This window comes from Mesoplodon mirus (assembly GCF_964341445.2).
Source record: "Mesoplodon mirus genome assembly, chromosome: 15".
Taxonomy (NCBI): Eukaryota; Metazoa; Chordata; class Mammalia; order Artiodactyla; family Ziphiidae; genus Mesoplodon; species Mesoplodon mirus.
Window position 1 is genome coordinate 76,529,220 of NC_138991.1, and position 20,785 is coordinate 76,550,004.

Consider the following 20,785-nt stretch of genomic DNA (forward strand, 5'->3'; position numbering starts at 1 on the left):
TGGTGAGCCTCAACAAAGGAGCTCATGTGCTGCAACCAAGGAGACAGTGAGCCACAACTAAGGAGCCCGCCAGCCACAACAAAGGAGCACACATGTCACAACTAAGGAGCATGCCTGCCGCAACTAAGACCCAGAGCAACCAATAACAACAAGAAAAAGATACTCTTAAGGAAATGGAAAAAATAGGCCACAGACTAGGATAAAATATTTGCATACCACATACCTGATAAGATACTTATAGCCAGAAACAATAACAGCAAAATCTCCAAAGTTAAAAATTAAAAAACAAAAACCACCTAATTTTTAAAAATGGGCAAAAGATCTCAGCACACATCTTAGTAAATAGATGTCTCTTAAACCACAAAAACGTGCTCAGCATCATTAGCCACTAGAGAAATGCAAATTAAAGCCACAAAAAGATACTACTAAATACTTGTTAGAATAGCTAATGTTATCATCATTATTGTCATCAAACTGACAATGCCAGATGCTGGGAAGAATCCACAGCAATTGAGATTCTCACACATTGCTGGTGGGAATGCAAAGTGGAAGGCAGTTGGGTGTTTTTTTACAAAGTTAAACATATATTTATCATGACAAACAATCCAACCTCTAGGCCTTTACTGAAGAGAAATATAACTGTATGTTCACACAAACACATCTATATAAATGTTTATAGTGCCTTTATTCACAATCACTAAAAACTGGAACAACTCAAATGTTATTCAATTTGTGAATATTTAATCAAATTGTATTATATCCCTATAATGGAAGACTACACAACAATAAAAAGGAAGAAATTATTAATACACACAACAACATGGAGAATCACAGATGCCAGGTGATAAGTGAGAAAAGCTAGAGCCACAAAGCTACGTACTATGTGATTTTATCTATATGACATTTCAAAAAAGGGAAAATTGTAGAAACCAAAAAAATCAGTAATTCCCAGGAGCTGTGTGTGGGGGGTGAGTACTATTTGATTACAAGGGGGCATAAGGGAATATTTGGGGGTGATGGACTGTTCCATGTCTTAATTGTGGTGGTTATACAAATATAAGCATTTGTCAAACTCAGAATTGCTCCCTAAAAAGAATGAATTTTACTCTATGTAAATTATACTCAAAACCTGACTTTAAAAATATTAACAGTAGGGCTTCCCTGGTGGCGCAGTGGTTAAGAGTCCACCTGCCGATGCAGGGGACACGAGTTCGTGACCCGGTCCGGGAAGATCCCACATGCCACGGAGCGGCTGGGCCCATGATCCATGGCTGCTGAGCCTGTGTGTCCGGAGCCTGTGCTCCGCAATGGGAGAGGCCACAACAGTGAGAGGCCCGTGCACCACAAAAAAAAAAAAAAAAAAAAAAATTAACAGTAAAGTATTTTCTCTCAAATTAAGTACTACAGATTTTGTTCCTTTGACAACTATTTATTGAGTACCTCTTATGTGTCAGATCTGTTCTAAATGCACAAAAACGTAGTGAATGAAATACCCAGGAAACACTGCCTTTATGGAGCTTACATTCTATCAGGAGAGGCAGTGAATAATAAATGTGATAAGTAAGCTAGGAACATAAAACAATACTTCTCAGACTTTACCATACATAAGAATCTAGATGGCTTATGAAAACATAGATCCCTGTGCTCCACCCTGGTAATTCTGATTCAGCAGGTCTAGAGTGGACCCTGAGAATTTGCATTTCTAACAAGTTCCCAGATGATGCTGACATTGCTAGTCCGAGGACCACACATTGGGTAGTTTTGACATAGGATGTTAGAATAGGGTGTTATGAATAAAAGGAAAACCATGACTAAGGGTGTGATGGGAAGGAGGTCTGGGAAGGCACAGATTGCAATTTTAAATAGTAGGTCTCATTGAGCAGCAAATTTGGGGCAGAAGCATGAAGAAAGGGAGAGAGTTAGTTGTAAAGATATCTGCAGAAAAGCATTGTTTGCTGAATGAACAGTCAGTACCAAGGCCCTAAGGCAGGAGATGTTTCTGTTTTTTCCCAAGAACAAAAAGGAGGCCAATGTGATAGGGGTGGGAAGAGTAAGAGGGAGGGTGGTAAGAGGTGTGTTCAGAGGGATAATTATAGGAGGAGAGTGGTCAGAACAAGTTAAGGCCTTTCACTTTTGCTCCAAGTAAAACATGAATCCATTGGAGGGTTTTGAACAGAGAGTGACATCATCTGGCTAATGTTTTAAAAAATCCACTCTGGCCACTGTGTTGAGAATAGACAAGAATGAAAGCAAGTCAATCACCTAAGACACTGTTTGAATAATCTAGACGAGAGATGACTGTGGCTTGGATCAGAGTGGTAGAAATGGTAGTGGACAAAATTGACTACATTTTGAATCTATTTTTTATGTAAAGCCAATAAGGGTCTTTGCTGGATTAGATTTCAAGTATGGGAAAGACAGGGGTAAAGAGTGACTCCAGGATTTCAGACTTGAGCAATATCCATCAATATAATGAAGCTAATCATTGAATAGATGGATATTTGTCATATTAAGCTATTTTTATTTGACCTGTCATTTCCTAGTCCAGGAAAAAAAATAATGAAACAGAGTGAAGAAAGCCTCTGTGAATTATGAGCTAACATAAAGAGAAACAGGGGCTTCCCTGGTGGCACAGTGTTTGAGAGTCCGCCTGCAGATGCAGGGGACACGGGTTTGTGCCCCGGTCTGGGAGGATCCCATATGCCACGGGGCGGTTGTGCCCGTGAGCCATGGATGCTGGGCCTGCACGTCCGGAGCCTGTGCTCCACAGCGGGAGATACCACAGCAGTGAAGGGCCCACGTACCGCAAAAAAAAAAAAAAAAAAAAAAAAAAGAGAAACAATCTACAATTATTGGAGTCTCAGAACAGAAGAGAAGGAGAAAGGGGCAGAAAGCTTATTTCAAGAAATGATGGCTGAGAACTTCCTAAATCTGGGGAAAGATTTGCAAATCCAAGTTCATAAGGCTCATAAGTCCCCCAAAAGATTCAACCGAAAAGGATCTTCTACAGCATACATTATAATGAAACTGTCTAAAATCAGAGACAAAGAGAAAATCTTAAGAACAGCAAGAGAAAAAAAATTGCTTACATAAAAGGAAACTCCCATAGGCTATCAGTGGATTTATCAGCAGAAATCTTGCAGTCCAGTCCAGGAGAGAGTGGGATTACATGTTCAAAGTACTCATAGAATAAAAGAGCCAACCAAGAATACTTTATTCAGCAAATTTGTCCTTCAGAAATGAAGGTGAGATAAAGACTTTCCCAGGTGAACAAAAGTTCATTACCACTTGTCTTGCCTTACAAGAAATGCTGAAAGGAGTTATTCAAGCTGAAATAAAAGGATACTAATTGGTAACATAAAACCATATGAACATATAAAATGCACTGGTAAAGATGAGTAGATAGTCAAATTCATAATACTCTAATATTGTGATATGGTGGTGTGTTAGTTACTTAACTGTAGTATAAAGGCTAAAAGACAGAAGTATAAAGCCTAACTATAGTAACAGTAATTTATTAATGGATATATAATATAAAAAGGTATAAATTTTGGCATCAAAAACATAAAATGTGGGGAGGGGCAGTATAAGGTTAAAGTTTTGGTATTTGTTTGAAGTTAAGTTGTTATCAGCTAAAAATACACTGTTATAAATATGTTTTATGTAAGCCTCATGGTAACCATAAAGCAAAAACTTACAAAATATACACAGAAGATAAAGAGAAGTGAATCAAAGCATACCACTACAGAAAGTCAGCAGTTCACAAAGGAAGACAGTGAGAGAAGAAGAAAGTAACAAAAGAACTACAAAATAGCCAGAAAACAAGATGACATTAGCAAGTCCTTACGTCCCATAATTACTTTAAATGTGAAGGGATTAAATTCTCCAAACAAGAGGCATAAAATGGCTAAATAGGTAAAACAACAAGATCCAATTATGTGTTACCTACAAGAGATTCACTCAGCTTTAAGAATTCACATAGGTTAAAAGTGAAGGTATTGAAAAAGATATTTCATACAAGCCAAAGGGAGCAGGGGTGTTATAGTTATATCAGACAAAATAGACTTTAAGTCAAAAACTGTAACAAGAGACAAAGTAGGTCATTATATAATGATAATTCATCAAGAGTATGTAACAACAGTACCCAGGGTGAGAGCACCTAAATATATTAAGCAAATACTAGCATATCTGAAGGAAGAAATAGACAATAATACAATAACAGTAGGGGACTTTAATATCCCAGTTTCAACAATGGATAGGTAATCCAGACAGAAAATCATTAAAGAAACATTGAAATTGAATTATACTTTAGAACAAATTGACCTAACAGACATATACAGAGCATTCCATTCAACAGTAGCAGAATACAACTTCTTCTCAAATACATATGGAACATTCTCCAGGGTAGATAATATGTTAGGGTACAAAAGAAGCCTTAACAAATTTAAGAAGATTGAAAATATATATGCAGCAAACATCATTGTTCCAAAATACATGAAGCTAACATTGATAGAATTGAAGGGAGAAATAGACAGCTGTAAAATAATAACAGAAGACTTCAATATCCCACCTTCAAAAATGGATATAGCAAGACAGAAATAAACCCTTACATATATGGTCAAAAGATCTTCAACAAAAATGTCAAGACCATTCAATGAGTTAGGACAGTCTTTTCAACAAAACATTCAAAAAATGAAGTTGGATCCTTACCTTACACCATATACAGAAAACAACTCGAAAAGGATCAAAGATCTAAATAAGGACTAAAGTCTAAGTAAGGACTAAAACTGTAAGACTCTTTGAAGGAAACATAGGGGGAAGTTTTGATGACATTGGATTTGACAATGATTTCTTGGATATGACACCAAAAGCACAGGCAGCAAAAATAAATTAATTAATTAATTAACTAATTAGACTGTATCGAAATTAAAGTTTTGTGCATCAAAAGAAACTATCAACAGAGTAAAAGGGCAACCCACAGAATGGGAGAAAATATTTACAGATCATATACCTTATAGGGGTTTAACACTCAGAATACATAAAAAATTCCTACAGCTCAACAACAACAACAAAAAAACTAATAATTTAAAAAGAGGAGAACTTGAATAGACATTTCTCCAAAGAAGACATACTAATGGCAGACAGTTGCATGAAAATATGCTTAACATCTCTAATCACTAAGGAAATGAAAATAAAAACCACAATGAGATAGTACTTCACACCCCTTAGAATGACTGTCATTAACAAACATAATAAGTGTTGGCAAGGATGTAGATAAATTTGAATACTTGTGTACTTCCAGTGGGAGTGTAAGATGCTGCAGCTGCTACTGAAAACTGTATAACAGTTTCTCAAAAACATTGAAAATAGAATTATCACATGATCCTGCAGTTCCACTACTAAGTATGTACTCAAAAGAATTATAAGCAGGAAGTTAAACAGACATTAGTAGACCCATGTTCATAGTAGCCTTGTTCATAATAGCCAAAAGGTAGAAAGAACTCAAGCATCCTCAACAGATAAGTGGAAAAATCAAATGTGGTATATACATACAGTGGAATACTATTTAGTCTTAAAGAGGAATGAGATTCTGACACATGCTACAACATGAATGAAACTTGAAGACATTAGGCTAAGTTAAATTAGCTAATCACAAAAGGACAGATACTACATGATTCTAGTTATGTGAGGTACCAAGAGTAGTCAAATTCACAGAGACAGAAATTAGAATGGTAGTTGTCAGTGACTTGATAGAGGGGCAAAAGAGGGTTTATTATTTAGGTACAGTTTCAGTTTTGTGAGATGAAAAAAGTTCCAGAGATAAATAGTGGTGATGATTGCACAACAATGTAAATGTACTTAATGTCACTAAACTGTACACTTAAAGATGGTTAAAGTAGTGAAAAATTAGTAGTGGTCAGCTGTCAAATATGGAGAGTTTAGGTAAAAAATAGAACACATCTATTGTGCTTGGCAATTTGGGTGACAGTTTATAATGTCTGCAGGTTAAGTGGAGCAATGGAAGCATGTGTCTCCAGAATAAATAGAAGGTGAAAAGAAATGATGAGGAGGATGGGCATCTCTAGTGAGAAGTTTGGCAAAGTTGTTAAAAGAGAGAGTTTCTACCATGGTAAATTTATCCCAGAACCTCGGGTGTATTGTTACCTCTACATTGCACTTTCTTTCCCTGGCTGCAGAGTTAGCCAACTTAGTAAAGTAACAGATTTCAAAGGGTGGCCTAGGCAATTTATATCTTTTTGATATTTTACTGTAAAAATATGGTTTTCCTATGCTAACACTACTATTGCTAATAAAAGCAATGACTTTTTACTAGGTTCTACCAGTAGTTTAAAAATATTATTTTTTATTTTCAGAACGATTTTGTCACGCAGGCATTATTACCTCCTTTGCAGATTAAAACAAATTAAGTTGAGTAACTCCATGGTCACAAAGCAAGTGTTCAAAGGACTGCTTGTGTAATTTGAAGCTAGTGTTCCTGACCTCCAGAGTGTGGCTACAGAGTGATGATCGTTAGATCTGCTTGCTCACTGGGGAGCAGGGACATGAAACAATGCCATTTATCGTGTGACAGTCTACCCATGGCAACTTGCACAAATAGGTTCTAGGTGGGTAAACACTACAGGGACAAGAGAGGTACCCATCAAGGACTAAGACAACTTAGAAAGAAAGATGGACGGGCAAGGATATAGAAACCCAGTGAATCTGAAACACACACATTCCTTCATGGTTTTAAAAAAAATAAAAGAAGCTATTAAAGTACCAAAGACCTGACCTTTATTCTCCATGGAGCACAGTTGTAGAGTTGCTTTGGGTCTCCCCAGTTTCCGTGAGAAAATCCTGGCTGGCAGGGCCCCCTGATGAAAGAGAAATGACTCTGTGTGAGATTTAGAGCATTTCTAATTTGAAAGCAAACCTAATTGCACATACTAGTTATACATACACCATGTGGAAATAATAAGTGTACTTATGATGGAAATGTTTGCTTCATTTATTATACTAGGAGTTTTTCCAAGAAATGGAAACAACTGTTAGAAGTGACATTAAATATTTAACTGAGTTTCCTTTTCTTCTTTTTCTTAGTATTTTTTATGAATACATATTTTAAAATATTACTACCACACAATAAAGCACATGGCTCCTGATTTGTGGGGGTATTGCGTGAGCTTAAAAGGAGAGATTTATCTCCAGAAAACATATGTAATATCAGAATGTGATACAAGTGAAAGCTGAGATGTGAAATTGTGTTCTTTAAGAATTTTGAGATCTGTAGGAAATAGCCTTCAACCCCTCCACCATGAGATAGAATTTTTCAAAGTTAGGACTTTGAATAGAAGTTCGAGTATGGTAACAGTGACTTAGATTGGGTGGTTGTTTTCTGAAGTGGGTGACCAAATAACTTTAAATTTTCACAGTGAAATTGAAGAAAGCCCACCCATTGATGGACACTGTTAGGCAGGAAGATTTGAAAATGTAAATACATTTGTGAGGAACCCACCCATCCATGAAATGTGTGAATTCTATTTAAAATACCAGGAATGTGGTATTTTATGTTGGGGTATGAATGATACAGGAGTTAGCAATGCTGCATCACAAACCATCCCAAAATTCTGTGACTAAAAACAATAAGCATTTATCATTGCTCATGATTGGGTTGATTGTCAGTTTGGGCTGACCTCACCTGGGCTTCCTCATGCATGTGCACTCAGATATGGGCCAAGAAAACAAGCTGGCTAATAACGGTGGGGCTCTCTTACTGTTTGGTGATTGTTTTGTGGCTGGGCAGTCATGGATAACCTCAGCTCTTTTTTTTTATTGAAGTATATTGGATTTACAATGTTGTGTTAAGTTTTGCTATATAGCAAAGTGACTCAATTATACATATATATATTCTTTTTCATATTCTTTTCCATTACAGTTTATCACAGGATATTGAGTATAGTTCCTTGTGCTATACAGTAGGACCTTGCTGTTTATCAATCCTATATATACTAATTTGCATCTGCTAATCCCAAACTCCCAATCTTTCATTCCCCCACCCCCTCCCCCTTGGCAACCACAGTCTGTTCTCTATGTCTGTGAGTCTGTTTCTGTTTCATAGATATGTTCATTTGTGTCGTATTTTAGATTCCACATATAAGTGATATCATATAGTATTTGTCTTTCTCTTTCTGACTTACTTCGCTTAGTATGATAATCTCTGGGTCCATCCATGTTGCTGCAAATGACATTACCTCATTCTTTTTTGTGGCTGAGTAATATTCCATTGTGTGTATGTGTGTGTGTGTGTGTGTGTGTGTGTGTATATATATATATATATATATATATATATATGTATATATATATACCACACCTTCTTTATCCATTCGTCTGTTGATGGACATTTAGGATGGATAACCTCAGCTTTGTTCCATGTGATTTCATCATTCATTTGGCTAGTCCAAGCTTATTAACATGGTGGGTGATGATTTCAAGAGAGTGAGAAACTCTTCCTTCCTCTGCTTCACTTCCCTACCTCCAAACATACATACATACACACACATACAGACACCCACACACAGTGGCTGAAAATTATAGAAAGTTGAGTGAGCAAATTTTTACCAGAAATAGGACAAATGAACACTGCAGGGATAAAAGTCATACATAGGCCATTTTAACACATCTTTCTCCAATAGAAAAAGCAGGCAAACATTAATAAAATTAAAATGGAAGATTTGAACAATTTGCTTAATGAACTTGACCTAATAGCCATGTGTGGAACACAGCACCCAAAAACTGCCAAGTACATATTCCTTTCAATCTACATGGGGCATTTATAAAAATTGACCTTATACAGGACTACAAAGAAAATTTCAGAATATTGGAGTTAAGTTTGTGGTTAGATTTAGGGTTCAGGTAAGTGTTAGGTTTAGGCCAGAAGTTAGGAATAGCTCTATGCTTATCTTTAAGTTAAGGGTTAGCTTTTAGATGTAGGGTTACTATTTGGATTAGGTTTAAATTGGATTAGTGTTAGATTTAAGATTAGGGTTAGCATTAGTTTTAGTGTCAGAGTTGGGACCAGAACTAATATTAGGTTTATGGTGAGGATTAGTGTTGGGATTTGGGTTAGAGTCAAAGTTAGGACTAGGTTTAATGTTTGTCTTAGGGTTGGGTTTGTAGTAGAGTTAAGGGTAGTATTTGGTTTAAGACTGAGATAGGTAAATAGGCCAATGATGCAAAACTGAAAACACACTTGATTTATAAAAGGTGGCACTGTAGAGTAGTAAGGAAGTATCTTTAGAATGGTGGTCATGGGACAAGTGAGTATTACAGGGGAAAAATGACTTGGAACCCCTACTTCACATTATTCTTAAAAATCATATTAAATTGGAGTGTAGTCCTAAATGAAAAAACAAAACAAAAACAAAAACAAAATAGAGATTTTAGAAAACAAGAAATTATTTTCCTGACAATGAGGAATGAGGAAGGGAAAAAATTTTAAGATAAGAAAAAAAAAGATTGATAAATTGTACATGAACAACTGTGGTTAATCCAAAATCACCATTAAGAGAGTAGAAAGGCAAATAACATGTGGGAGATGTTTCAACACATACAGCCAAAATGACTTGTCTTGAGGATAGATAAAGAGCATGTATAAACTAATAAGGAAAAGAAAGACAACCTAAGAGCCAAAAGATTTAAATCGATCCTCAATAACAGTATGCAGATTTGTGAGAGAATGGAGCAATAGAAACTTTCAAACGCTGCTGGTAAGAGAATAAATTGTTGCAGTCACTTTGGAAAATACATTGTTGGCATGAGTTCTAGTTGAAGATATATAGGCCCTATGACCAAGTAATGCCATTGGTATAGGGAGCAATACATATACAAAATTGTGTACTTATGTACACAGGGACAGAAGTTCATGAATATTCATATAGCTTTGTTTTGTTTTTAATAGCCTGAAACTTGGAAATAATCCAAATTGCATCATCGGTAGAATGGATAAACAGAGTGACTGAAAGAAGCCAGACACAATAGAATACCTACAGACTGGATCCCATTTATTAGGGCTCAATAACAAGAACAATTAAGCTACCTTGCATAGGGTTGAATCCTTAGATAGCAAGAGGATGATGATAATAAGGTCAGAAGAAGCAGTGATCAGGAAAGTGAGAGACTTCCACATTGTTGGCCATTTCATAATCTGCATAATGAAATATACATAGGTATTTTCTTTACAATAATTTATTAAATTGTATGTTTTGGTGGACTTTTTGGTAAGTATGCTATATATATATCACAGCCAAAAGGTTAAAAACTGTATTATTTTAATGACTACAATGCATTTCAAGATTTGGACTTACTATATTTTATTTAATGATTTACCTCATTGCTAAACATTTACATTGCCTTCTCTTGTTTCTCTTGCTCAAAACAGTGTTTCTACAGACAAATCTTTATGGATATGTTTTTACTGGTTTGTCAGAATAAATTCCTAGAAGAAAGACTGGGCCAAGCCATATGGAGTTTTAACATGTTCTTGATATAAATTTTTTTCCAGAAATACTGTGCAAGCTGCATTCCCCATAATGTAAGGATTTCTGAATCATTGCACAATTGCCAGTGTCAAATATCATAGTTTAAACAATACCTGATTGTTTTAATTTGCATTTACTTTACTTCTACCTAGTAAAATGAAACCTTTTTTAAAGTAGACATAGTGTTCAGATTGAGGGATCAAGAGTCAAATTGCTGAGATTCAAATTCTGGCTTTAACACTCACTCACTGTATGGTTTTGGGCTTGTTACCTAATCTCTTTGAGGGTCAATTTCCAAACACGTATTAGAGCAAAAGTTGTTGTGATAGTTAAATAAGTTTATCCATGTAATAAATAAAGCACACTTCCTGGCACATTTTAAGTCCTCTGTAAATTAAATGTGTGTCAGATGAAGAATTGGTGAGATGGAGCACTGGAGGGAGGAGGGAGCAGTGGAGGAGGCTAGGAAGGAGAGGAGATGGAAGGGAGGGAAAGAGAAAAGAAGGGAGTGATGGAAGGAAGGTGCTTGATGGAGGAAGGGAAAGATGTTTTGCAGGGAAGGAGGACAGAAAGGAGGAAGATTTGGAGATAGGAAAGTACAGGCTGATGGAGGAAGGTCTGAGAGCATGATGGGTCAAATGATAGAGAGTATGGTAGAGGTTACCAGTTCTTCATTCCTTCTTGACAACTTCTAATCCTTTCAAGAATTCAAATTTCAAAGTTTAAAAAACAATGTGGAGATAGGCTATATTGTTGTCAGGTGCAAATGATCAAGGCTTTGGAGGCAGACAGTCCTGGTTCCATCAGTCTTTAGCTATGTACTCTGGGACAAAGTCCTTTCTGAACTACCTGTATAAAATAGAGCCGCTGACATCTAATGTTCAATGCCTATGTAAGAATTAAGTAAGATACGGGACTTCCCTGGTGGTCCAGTGGGTAAGGCTCCGTGCTCCCAATTCAGGGGGCCTGGGTTCCATCTCTGATTGGGGAACTAGATCCCTCATGCATGCCACAACTAAGAAGCCCGCATGCCACAACTAAGAGCATGCTGCAACTAAGAGTCTGCATGCTGCAACTAAATATCCTGCATGCCACAACAAAGATCCCATGTGCCACGAGTAAGACCCAGCACAGCCAAAAATAAATGATAAATAAATAAAAATAAAGTCACAGATCAAAAAAAAAAAAAGAATTAAGATAGTGTATACGAAGTATATATCTCCAGGCCTGACTCACAGTATCTCTCCAAAAACGATAATGTTCTCTTTAATGTTGTTGCTAGACAATAACTCAGAAAGTATTTGAAGTGGCTTAAAATGTTGGCCCTAAAATTAGCAAATGTCAAACATCAGAATGTGATAAAATAATTCATCATCTATTAAACGGACATGTGCCTATAAATGTACGTATGTGAGTGTGTGTTTGTCCATTCAGAGTAGAATGGAACAAAAAGGGTAGATAACATGAGAGAAATAGGAAAGTTCTCATTGACTCGTTCTGGGTGTCAGGAAAGTCACAGAAATGCTCAAGACTATCCAGCAATTGAGCAGAATATGGAGGACACAGTGGCACAGCCTATGGCTGAGAAGGTGAGTAGTCTCTGACCACCATCACCACACCCAAGAAAGAGCTGTGATTACCAAAGCCAAGAAAGTCCAGTGTTAGACTAGGGAGTCTTGGAACATGAGGCCATTTCCCTGAAACATCACATCCAGCAACACAGGCCACAGGTTAGTCAGGTAACCTCATGGAGACATTATGTTCATTATGGCCACTTGGTTCTGTAAGTTCAATCTCAATGCCAAATTCCATGAAAGTCCTTTATTAACCAAGAGTTAGACATAAGGTATACCATGCTCTTTTTCAGTGGTATTCCAAATATGCTCAAGAATAGCCAACTTTAAGTAAAAGTGAGTACCAAAAATATGAAAGCAAAGGTCAATGTGTGAGTATAAACAGGGACCTTACTTCACAGTGTCAGTGATGCTAGCGAAATTATTGAATGACTTAGTCAAGCGTGTCAGCCTCCCTGCCATTCCTACAAGTTCTATTCATATGTCCTAAAAGCTCATCAAGCCTAATAGAAGAGAAAAGACACCAGGAATGAGGTTATGTAAAAGAAAAAGACAGTGTGCTCTCCAGGGAGCTACAACACGGTCTATTTATGAACAGTGGTAAAGTTATACCATGTGAAATATGCAGTAAATATATAGAAAGTTGACAAGTAGGATAACAGACCTGATAGATGAACTTCTTCCCCATAGTTCAAAACAAGTGATGGCTCTAGGGTCTGCTGAAAATCCTTCTACTTTTTTGGCCTAAAAAAACATCAGGCTCAAATATTCAAATGTTTTCCCTCCTGAGACAAATTACCTCCCTCAGCTATGGTGTGACCTCCCTTTCTCCTAAAACTGGAAAGCTGGTTACTAAGTTAGCTTCCTTTGAACCTGTTTACATGAAAGTTACTTATGAAATAATTTAATCCGGTCAAACTGATAATAATAGCTTTTAAGATTAAAACACAGTAATAAGAAAAGTAAAATCAAGGGGGATTCATTAGTCTAAAAGTGATTTTTATCTGTGCTGTTAATATGCTGTTTGGTCTTACCTTGTAATGATGACACTTCCTTGAGACGTTAAGGGCTTTCATCTAATGTTCTGCAATTGTTATCAATTTTTTTTTTTTGCAGTGGTAGTATATGGGTTTGAAGGCATATGTAGCAAAAGGTGCTTACACTTTATTTTTTTTTTTCAATTTGGTTGACATTGGAATTTTAAAAATATTTTACTGGAGTATAGTTGATTTACAATGTTGCATTAGTTTCACTGTACAGCAAAGTGAATCAGTTATATATGTACGTATATCCTTTCTTTTTGAGGTTCTTTTCCCACAAAGGCCATTACAGAGTATTGAATAGAGTTCCCTGTGCTATACAGTAGGTCCTTATTAGTTATCTATTTTATATATATTATTGTATATATGCCAATCCCAAACTCCCAGTTTATCCCTCCCCCTCCCCCTTATCCCCCAGTAACCATAAGTTTGTTTTCTACATCTGTGACTCTATTTCTGCTTTATAAATAAGCAGATTTGTACCCTTTTTTTAGATTCCACATATAAACGATATCATATGATTTTTGTATAAATCCTCTGACTTACACCACAGTTGAAGGAGATTTTTAAGATTTTCTCTGATGGTATTGATCCATGAGCTCTATAGACATCTAAGCTCTAACTTAAATAGGAATGCAAGCACAAAATAGCATTTGGCTCAGAAGTGAACTGTGTGAAAGCTCTGTGTACGCGGGTTTATTTTCATAAACAGAGCTGGCAAAGTCGCTTTTGAGGCAGGAAGACATATTTGATAATAATAAGGTGATGGGCGATCCTGTCTTTATATGACCTGTGACCAAAAGCAGAACAAATTCACACACACACACACACACACACACATACATACACACACACACACACAGAAGTTTCAGCATGGAAAGTTGAATGATCTGAATGGGAACACTTAATTTTCTGAATGGGGGAGGTTGTAGTCTCTGACTCATGAATTCCATCACAAGTGTCCTTTAACAGGTACCAAGATCATTTGTATTCTGGTCATCCTATCCAAAGACTGTGTTTTAAATTTTATTGTTATTTTTCATAGAAAAAAGAAGTGGAGAATAGAGGAAATGAGTGGCTGATTGGTCCCATCTCACTGGAGAAGAATAAACAATATTTGAAGTGAAACCAAATTTCATTTTCCCCTTCAGTCTTTATGTTCCTTAAAATATTTATGCATGTGACAATTCTTATTTCTGCTTTAAAGCAAAAATAGACTATTGTTTATCTTTTATTACTCAGCTAATTTGTAGTGATTTTAGAAAATTCGTGCAGTACAGGAAGAAATAAAAAGAAAGTAAAAAGCATTCAAATTCCTCTCATCATCACTCTATTAACTAGTTAACCATTTTCAATATTTTAAGATCATCTTCCTAGATACCCTTCTAGGCTTAAACAGACAATGTCTATATAATTTGCATAAGTGGTATTATACAAAAGGAAATGTTTTGTCACTTGCTATTTCACTCATCAATATGCCAAGCACATCTATCTAGTTCAATAATACAGACATACCTCATCTTTTTATTATTACTGCATAATACTCCATTGAATGTATGAGCCATATTTCATTTTGCCAGTCTTTAACTGATAAACACTTAGGTTGTGTCCAATTTCTTGCTATAGCAAATGGCCCTGCTATGAAAGTTTCCAAATGCCTTGATTGCCTTCTGCTTCATTGCCCAAGTTCTTGATCTTTTTAGGCCACTTTATCATGTCATATTAAAATCTTGCACCCACCCTCTGAGAGAATACATGCTCTGGAGACAGACTAGTGGGTCTGAATCCTAGGCCTCTGATCAATGGCTCTGTAGTTCTGGACATTATTTTGTATGTTTCTGTGTCACAGTTTCTTAGCTATAAAATCAAGATAGTAATATGCACATCCTAAAGTGCTGATGATCAAATAAAATAAACCATTTATAATGCAGAGCATATGTGCTCAATGTATTGCAACTACTGTAATTATTGTTAGCTTCTCATTCACAGTCTCTGAAAAACACATCTGAAAACCATTTCCCATGTCTTCACAATCTTCCCTGCTCAAGATTTCCAAATTACATCTTTCACCCACTTGCTTCTTCCAGGCTTCATTTCAGGTTCTAAAATTCCTGGAAGTCATTTATGCTGGATGTTCTAATGTTGAAGAAATTCTACACAGATAAAACAGTCACCAAATGACCATGGCACAAATCCTTGGAGTCATTTTATAGCTCTTTCTCCTGTAGGCATGTCCAGTCACTCACAAATTCCTTCCAAGTGCTCATGTTTCCTCCATGCCCTCCACACCCATCTCTCTGTCCAGCTCCCTATTTCCAGCCGAGGTCAGACCCTGGTGGGCTCACACTCAAACAATGAATTTAAAACCTCCTTTAGGGGAACAATGCTTTCCTCAAATGACGTGTCAAATAGAAGTCCAGTACACTAGGCAAGTCGAAGCATTGCTGCTGTTACTAAGTCAGGATCTAGGAGCCTTGAACACCCCCCCCTTTCCTTTCATCTTCTCCAGATGACCCCCCAAGTAAATGTGCTAATCACCACTATGGAGACAGGAATTCCCCTTCCAGTTGCCACTTGCTTTTCCTCCAAGCTCTTCTTCGAACAGGAGAAAATATAATCAATATAAAAATATTACCATGGTCGTGGCATTCCCCGGACCCAAACTATATGCATAGTTCCTTGCAAATTTCCTCACTGACATTCAAGTCCCTCCCACAAACTCTAAATTTAGCCCCAAGAAATCTATCAATTGGTGTTTGCCAATGTAGCCAAAGGGGAATCCATGCCATCATCTTATTCTTGCACATCCTGAGTGGGGGTCAACGCCCTCAAGGGCTCACTTCCCTCCACCCACATGTTCTGACACCCCACGGAGTCTTTGGGAAATTGTTAAACTCTGTCTCCTTCATGTTGCTTCCACAATCATTATGAGGCTCCCTCTTAGATTTGAGCCCCCTCTTCTCTGACCTGTGCAAGTATCATGTATTTCTGGATATTATCTCAACCACCTTTTTGTATGAGAATGTGTTATGTTTTCTAAAACTGGAGCCTCGTGCATGTTTGGAGTTCAGTCATAGTAGCTGATATCCCTGGAAGCAATGTGCTCCCATAAGGCAAAATTTAAGATGCTATGAAGGATTTTAGGGCTATGAATATCACTACTGGGCACTTTACTTTCCATTTGTGACCAACAATCTCTCTTTGGGGATAACTGTTCAGTCCCTTGTCACACACTATTGCCACTGTGGTTACACTATTGTGAAAATAAACGTTTGGTTTTCTTTCATTGGGAAAAGTAATGCATTTATATAATAAAAAATACAAATAGTTCCCAAAAGTTATACAGTAAAAATATGTCCTTATCACCCCAAAGCCCTTGTCCCTTAGTTCTGTTTGAAGGTTTCCACTGTTAAAATTTCTTAGTGATCATCTCACAATCATAATTTGACTGTGGATGAAAAGTTTCCATTCCACTGTAAAATTATGTTTCTTTTCTCTGTACAACGTCCTTCTCATCCATGAGTATCACTGCAATCAAAAAACAAAATCTCATCCATACTCCCTTGCGAGGGATCTCCCCAGTTTTGACATTTGTTAATGAGCCTCATTAACCCTTTAACTAGACTCACTCTCCTTCTACTCCCAGTTTAATGTCAGTTTAATGTATAGCTTCCAATCCCCAAACACCCAGAAGAAAACTTTTGACACTAGGATGCATAACTAACAAGAGCAAACCCCATTAAAATGAGCTCATCCATGAAAAAAAGTTTCTTATTCTGTATTTAGAAATGAAGGGATATGAATAAGGTTTTCTTGACCTGCTTTTATATAATTTAGAAGTTCTAGGTAAGAGAAAGTACAGAGGAACTAGGGGCAAGTGAAACACTAGGGCAGGGTTACTTTAAAGAAACCAGTGATGGGAAATTCTGGCTGAGTCAGGATCTCTGGACCAGGTTCAGGAAAAATACAATAAAACTCCCCATAGCTTGTATGGATGCACCTACCTCTTCCCACATACAGCAATCAAAGAGATTCCATGACCAGTTTCTGAAAGAACTGCCATCCCAGGCCACATACCTTCTCTGCTTGGTATATGAATGAAAAGGCTGGAGTCACTAACATCTATTCACTGAAACTATAGGAAGGCGGGCTCTAATCACAAACTGGCCCAAACTGCTTTGGTTTTGACATGACATAATTCAGGTGGCCAGAAATGGATGAGCTGAATAACCATCAACTGTGTTCCTGACAACTTTAGTGAACCAGAAATTTTATTTCTCCAATAAATTTAAGCAATCTATGCTTGCTCTTCTGTAACATGAAGAGGTTGAATAAGACAATCTCCAAGGTCCTTTAAAGCTCTAAAATACTGTTAACATTATGTCAAGTGACTGGACAACAGTTATATAATAGGTATTTACCCTACTGAGTTTATAATCAAATGTGACTAACATTATGGAAGTTTAAGGGTTCAGTTCTGAGGAGACCTGGAGGTCAGCTATCAGATTGTTGAAAATATTGCTAAAACAACATGGTTTAGCTCAGTGCTTCTCAAAGTGTGGTCCACAGACCAATAGCATCAACATACTAGGGAACAAATTCTCAGGGTTCACTCTAGCCATATTGAATCAGGAATTCTCAGATTGGGATGCAGGAATATATATTCTAACAAGCTCTCCAAGTGATTTTTTATGCTCACTTAAATTTGCAAAGCAACACTCTACAATGAAGTTAAAACATGGGCTATGGACTTTGGCCTAGATTTGAACACCAGCTCTGCCTCCTATGATCCAGAATCCAGGGTAAGTTCCTTAACCCCTCTGAGTTTCTGTTTCTTCACCCACAAAGTGGCAATAATAATAACTTACAAGGTTGTATAGGGATAAAATGAGATAACATGTTAAACAACTGGCACATAATCCAAAAAAAAATGTAACTCCCTTCTCAATTGAGGAGCAATTTCAAGAAGGAATTCACAAGTATTCTTCTTGGAATATGGATTTTACAAACCTTAGGGAAACAAAGGTTGAGAGCCTTTGCAGGGTAAAACCAACTACCCAACAGAAATATGCATTTTGGGCGTTCTAGTTTCACCTCTCATAGGGCGTTCAAGGCACACCCTAGGAAGAAATCTCTGAGACAGTTGGTCTCCTGTTGAGTGGTGCAGAGACCATGCCCCAGAATGGGCTATACACTACATGATACATTTGACAGAAAAGTTGAAGTGGACGACAGCAAACATATATAAATAGCTGCCTATGATGTTGGCTGTCAGGTTTCTGAGCCACAGAAAGTAGACAAAAGAAGTCCTTGCAGTAACTGAAAAGTCAATAAACTATACAAGAAAATGGCACAGGAAGGAGAGAAGAGGTTTTCTAAGAGACTTTCCCATGTCAGAAGAAAACATAAGTGAGCATGTGCTGAGATTTGCAGGTGATCTGGAAGCATTTTTATTCTGTGTGTCAGGAATGACAAATCTCATGGATGTGTGTTTGCCAATAGAGAACATAAGAATTCACTCCATGGATGGAAGGCAAGAATGGGAGAGTTTTCATGATCTGTCATAATACTTCACTCCACCAGGAACACAGATATAGAAATGATCATTTTAGGCATCAATACACAAAGGCAAGGATGATATCTTAGAATCAACAGAATGAGAATACTACAGCCTAAGAGACCTTCCTGGCAGAATAGGCAAAACTACTGACTGCACACAAGTCCTCTGTTCAAGAATATTTTAGACCTCTACTAAACATCTATCTGCTCTCACAGTCTTCTGGAATAAACCAAGATGGTGCAAGCTTATACACAAGATGGGGCCCAATTAAATGGGAGGGAAGAATCTATGATAGTTACACCTACTGAGCATCTACTAAACACTGGGCAATTTGAATAGATTGTTCAATTTCTCACAAGTGTGCAACATAAGGGTTGTAAGCCTGATTTTACAGAAGAGGACAATTAAATCTCACTTGATGCCAGTCAAAGGTAGAGACTAGGCTATGAGAAAGCTCACCTGACCTGCTGCTTCCCAAACTCTTTACATCGTTCAATGACAAGCAACTCCTACAAGAGCCAACTTCTGGCAAGAAGTTTTTCCCCAAAGGCTTTATGTAATCTCATCCAGGTGAACCCTGGAGACTGGAAGGACTGCAGATACTGGTAATGTTCTGAGAAAGGAAAATTGAACAACAACAAAAAGAGCTGAGCCATTCAATTTGTCTTCCAAATCGATTTTTGCTTGCTGAGGCTTGAAAGGCAACTTGCTTTTTTTTTTTTTTCATCACCATTGAATGAAGCTATTTGTTAAGATGTGTTTATTAGACTTACATAAGAGCTCTTGGCCAAAGAATCAAACTTGAGTGAATGGGAAACAATCTTTATGATCTGTGGCTCTATCATCTTAACCATCACAGTGAAAGCTTTTATTAGCACATCTAATTTTTAATTTCTGTAGATGAGGAGGCAGCAGAATGAAAACGGATTTTAAAATCAGACAATTTTTTTTTTCAAATCACAGGTCTGCCTATGTCGAAGTATAACTTTCACAAACTTAAGAATACTAAGTTGATAAAATATATAGAGAGCATGAGTCAAAAATTTATTTAACTTACTAATGAGGGAACCAGCAAGGTAGTAAAGCTGGTTCAGAGAGAATTTGAGAGATTGAGTATATATACAGACACTGAAAGAATGCTGAAATAAAATTGTTAGGTTAGATGCAAAACTAGCTAGTGTCCCACAGGTAAAAAGACTAAAATCTGGAGTTTTTTGTTTGTTTGTTTTGGGTTGTGTTTTTGTTTGTTTGTTTGTTTTAACACACAAATCATTTACATCTCTATCACACAAAGCTCTCTGAGATTAACAAGTAACTTCAAGTGTGGTCCCTAATTACTAGTGAATAGTAATGCAAATAGAGGTCAAAAACTTTTTCTGTAAAGTGCCAGATAGTAAATATTTGAGACTTGTGGGCCAAATGGCTATCTGTGGCAACTACTCAACTCCACCATCGTAGCATGAAAACAGTCATAAACAATACATAAACAAATGAAAAGGGTTGTGTTCCAATAAAACTTTATTTACACAAACATGTTATGGGTCAGGTTTGGCTGGTAGAGCAGAGTTTGCCAACCCCTGCCTTAGAGAATTAAATCATCCTGAGTGGGCCTATCAGACAATGTTCCTGCAGGATTTTGAAAGAATATGCAGTGATCTTTTGTATTATCTCCAAGGTTTGGGCAATTTTTCTTAGAGGTGCCTAGTTCATTGGACCTTAGCCAAGTTACTCATTTTCTCAACGTTCATTTCCTCATTTGTTGAATGGAGATAATTTTCAGGAGTCCTCAGGCTATTGTAAGCATTCAGTGGGTTATGGTTCAACAGATATTTATCCCTTCCGACCTCCATTTTATGCTCATTCTCAGTTGAAAAAGTGAGAGATGATCTCACATTGTCTCTCACACAGTCTATTTGAGAAAACAAAACAAAGCTCTTTGCTTAAGTTGCAGGCAGAAACGAACTGGTGGAAACAGCAGGAGGCTCAGGGAGTAAAGAACAACTTGTCCACAGCTTTTCTTTTTCTCAGCCCAACACAGTCCTGCCTGTGATGTTCAATTTGGTGGTGGATTCT